Here is a 5022-nt window from a genome sequence, read left to right as displayed (position 1 = left end):
CCTAAGAAATGGTCATTGGGCTATCAATTATGAATTAGTGAGTGAATAAATGAATGAATAAAGCAAATGACAAAACAGGTTTATTACAATATAGATTATACACTCACAATGGAGAGAGAAGAGATGGTCAGATGGTAGAAACTTGTGGTAGAACATAGCTATTGAATTATTGATACTTACTGAATGTCTATTCAGGGCTCAGATAGACAAGACCTTCTGTAACACTTCAAGACAATCTTTTTGAAGTAAAAAAGACATACTGAGGACTAGATATTCTGGCTGGCCCTGGACTGGGCCCTGGGGATGGCAAGGCTAAATGCAGGACAGAGAATGATTTCACATATTGTCCAGGATATCTAGTTTAATTTATCTCCTGTCTACTCACCCTCCATAACCATTAGCAATCCATCCTAAGTTAAAGGTTGCTGGTCCTAAAGATTTGGAAGCGGTCAGTGGGCTCGGAATATTGTAGGACTCCATAGCTCCTTTTTAGGTTCTTACAAACTCACCATCATAGACTCCCACACAGTGAGAGCAATTTACAGGAGAATGAATTTGTTTTATTCTGGCTTAGTCTGGGTCTTGCAGCTCCTGCCTGTCTCTCTGTTGTTTTATTGACTCCTCAACCATTCTCCTGTTTGTAGCTATTCCCTTCAGCTTTCCTTTTAAAGCAGGTCATTCTAAGGACATATATTATGATGGCTGAGGTGAGCTGTGAACAAGTACAAGGCAGGTGTGTGTTGGGGATACTCTCTTTTCTTTGGGGCCTCTCTGAAATCTGACCCATAAAGAAAAACATCACAAGCTCAAGATTTAGGGCCCAAATTCCAATTCTGAGGTCGGTGTCATTCCGATGAATATCCCTGAGCCAGGCACAACGAGGCAGTTACTGAAGGAGATAAAGTGATTCAGAGTCAGACCTCAGTGAGCAGTAACTCACTCGGGGTGGGGGGAGACATTTTTGTAACCACTAAAATGTGTAAGGCCAGCCTCAACCCTATATACTGCTGTTTCCCACAATGGCCGTTTCTAGGAAAATTAATCTCCTTCACCATGGGATACTCAGGGCATTGAAAATTAGTCAGTTTGTTATACTGGCCTTGTTAACACTTGTGGCAGAACATTAATACCAGATAATAGTAATCACACTGGCGTTAAATATTTGCAGCACGGGGGCAGTAGCTCTGAATCTCTACCTACCATATGTCATTGCTAGCGTGCACCAGGAATGATGGACTCTTTCTCTAGAATGCACAATCGCTCCAGTACTATGTTCATGGTTTCCATGTGAATACAATTAATTGTATCTAGCCCATGCTTTTTACTGCCAGGGGCTCCGAGTCACAGTGGTCAGAAGATAATAACACATCATAACAGCTTACAACATCCCCCAAGGCATCCTTGATGGACATGAAAATAGTTTTCTCTCCAATTGATTGACACTGTGGCAGCCTGAAGGTGGTGGACATGCTACTAGCTGTCTATTAAAAGATCTTATATCAGGAGAGATTTGGCTTCAATTATTAGCTTCTACATTTGAGAGATAGGACCAGTCAGACTGTGGATGGCATTTGGGGGACTACAGGACCTTCGGGATCATATAAGTATCTTTCAGTTGAATCCCTCAGGATAAGTACTTTGAGAAGTTGTTCTCTGAAATTTTCAATGTCTCTCACCACAACCCATTACAAGGACATAAACTGAAAAGTTTAAGGTGAAACAACAGAGCAAACTGGATGGGTGAGAGAGAACATTGACTAAGGAGAAGGGTTTGTCCCTGTATTTGTAGAAAACAGATAAGGAAATGTCCTTTAAAAAATTGGACCATCTAGGTCATCCATTCATTGGAAGAAAAACCAAAAAACAAAGAACATGTGTTGGGTCTGATGAACTACAACACACCACCCATTGTCTTCTAAAGCTCTGTGCATATAAGGAAAATCGGTCCTTGCTCTTGACTGTCTATCTGCTGTATTACCACCATTTTTTGTTAATCCTCCAGTTTTGGCAGTGAGTCTTCAAATGTGTATTCGTGTTCGCTTGAGTATCAAAAGTTTGGGAAACAAGGGATCCTTGCGTTACCTGACTTACACACCTAAGAAGCACCTGGAAGACAAGAATCTGGACTCTCCTGCATACAGGACAGTAAGCCAACAAAAAATTATGAGGTGAAGGTGATTCTACAATACTGTAATGGGCAGCCACCATGTTTTCTTTTAAAAATTATATTCAGGCATTTCTGGTCGATGCATGTAAAGAGCTGACACTTTTCTCACTTCTAAGTTTCCTATTTAACCAAAGTGGGGAGACATTGCAGAGTGCCTGTGGTAAGTGCTGAAATCAGAAAAGAAAGGTTCTACACTCTCTATTGAAATAATATAGAATTCATATTACAAAAACAAAGAACCAATATACCTGCAGACCACACTCACAATGTGGCACAGGAGGAAACGTACTGTCTCTAACAAGGGACATATGACTGTCAAGTTTCAAGGAATGGCTAATGTTCCCCTGAGTTAGAAACATTAGAATGATTCTGCATCATGGAAGACATGGGTAAATGGGTACAGAAAAGCCTTCGCCAGCAATGACGCCTAATGCAAGGATGGTAGGTTATCCTCATCTAATAGGTATATCCCAGCAAAGCAGAGAGGACACAGCAGCCAACTCTTCATTTCTTCAGTGCCTTTAAGATAATTCCTCTTCTAAGGGGCTGGAGTGATGATTTAGCAGTGGAAGAGTGCACATTACTTTTATTGGGGACCAAAGTCTGGTTTCCAGCACCCATTTTGGGTAACTCATAACCACCTATAACTATTGGTCATAGGTGATCTAAAACCTTTGACCCCCATGGGCTCACACACACATACACACACACACACACACACACACACACACACACACACACACACACACTCATGTACACAAGTGTTTTTAAAAATCTTTTCAGAGATGAGAACGTAACAATCAAGAAACTACTTGATATAAGGAACAGACAGAGAAGAAAGTCCATGAAGGAAAAAGGCAGAGAGGACTGAGTAAGGAAATGGGATTATCTCGTGTCTATTTAAACAAAACACTGCTAGGAATTTCACTCCTCTTATGGCATTTAGGATGGGTACATTATAAGCCTGAAATAATTTTATCCCACTTGATACATGTGACTGTGAGGCTCTGAAATAACAGTTGACATTTCCCTGGAATTTCTTTGTATCCTCTGGCCTGTTCCCATGTGGCATCCATGGGAGCACAGAACAGATGTTGAAAGAAAATGGCTTTTGATTTTAAAGAGCTTAGACTTTCGATTTTCAAAAATAAATAGCATTAGGAAATTTGAGAACAAAGAAGTTTGTGCCTCTGCTTCTCAGAGCCTGGGGAAACAGGAATGGCTAGGATATAAATGATACCACGATATGCCCAGGATGACAGGCCACAAGCAGCTCCAGTGTTCCCCATGTTCCAGCAAGACGAAAGGAGGAGGGTTTGGGTGGAGGAAGGGTGGAGGTGAGGAAAATCTTAATGAGCCCCTCCAAGATACAGCCCTCTAAAGCCAGGAGCAGCTGGCTGACTCTTGTTCAATTTATAAAGGCACAGAACTAGCTCAGACAGGGGTGTTTTGAGCCTGGGCTCAGGGATGAGGGATGGCTCAGAGGAACATGCATAAACTAACAGTAAAAGGCCAGGTGAGGATGGGCATCTTAGCAGGTAATCATCTAAATGGGTTATGACTTATTGGGATCAGAAATTCTTAAGTAAAACCTTAGAACTGTGTGACACCCTGAGAACAAAGAAATTGCGACAGCAGAAAGGATAACATGAGAAGACTAAAATTGGGGTAGGGATTTAGCAGAGTGATGGATGCTTATGTAGCATAGTGAGGCTCTCACTCAGTCCACAGCACATGAAAAAGAAAAGTAAAACTCAATGCTAGGTATTTGCCTGGCAATGGAATAGGTTTTATATACTGGAGGAAGATAAGAGAAGTTATATTCATCTTATTACTGACTTTGTGTTCTCATGTCTGCAAGTCTCACTCACGTTGCGGGTTTGCACTAGGAAGTGATGGATATTACGAAAAGGCTAAGATCTATTTGGCTCCATTTGGATTGCATATCCTCACCTTCTATAATCAAGTAGAGCATGGTCAACATCCCTTTCAAGACTGCCCCAGGGGTAGTCCCTAGCCAGTGGTTTTCAACCTTCTTAATGAAGTGACCCTTCAATACAGTTCCTTATGTTATAGTGATCCTCAAGCATAAAGTTGTTTTTGTTGCTGCCTCATAACTCTAAGTTATGGCTCATGATGTAAACATCTATGTTTTCCAATGATCTTAGGCAACCCCTGTGAAAGGGTCACTTGACCCTCAAAGTGGTCACGACTCACAGGTTGAAAACCACTCCCCTGGCCCTTTCTGTTCCATTTCACCCGAATACTGAGGGAGGGCAATAGCCCAAGTCTGATGAGCCTCTAACCAGAGGCCTGGTCAGTACATTACCCTTCCCTTCCATCTTTGTAGCAGTCACGTGGGATGTCCCACTTGGGATAGTGGGACAGAGACAGTCATGAGCATGGCACATCCTTGATAGCAGTCTTTTAGACAGACCGGAAGAGAAGTGAGAGATGTCTTCTCTGAGGACTTCTGAGGTTAGCGGGACCCACAAGGGAAAAGTCATAAAGAAGGCGATACTGAAATGTCTGAAAGGCAGCTACTGAGTGTTGGTGATGCAACTAAGGTGTATTGACCAAGCAGGCAGAGTGAAAATGATCACTTGGGGTGGGGACCAATGAGGAGAAGCTTTTGAAGTTAAGGGATTTGAGGATACAGTTTCTCGGGGGAATAACAGGAGAAATGGTTGTCAGGACGGTCAGATAAAGCTGTGATGACCCAAGGATGTTCCTGAAGTAGACTGCAACAAAACTGTGGATCTCTTCACTGTTTCACAATCACATCCATGTTTTCCTGAGTCTCGTTGTTGTTGTTTTTCTATCACAAAAGGGATTAAGCCACTCCCAATCCGGAA

This window comes from Rattus norvegicus, chromosome 15, assembly GCF_021556685.1.
Source record: "Rattus norvegicus strain SHRSP/BbbUtx chromosome 15, alternate assembly SHRSP_T2T, whole genome shotgun sequence".
Classification (NCBI taxonomy): Eukaryota; Metazoa; Chordata; class Mammalia; order Rodentia; family Muridae; genus Rattus; species Rattus norvegicus.
This window is presented reverse-complemented; position numbering follows the sequence as displayed.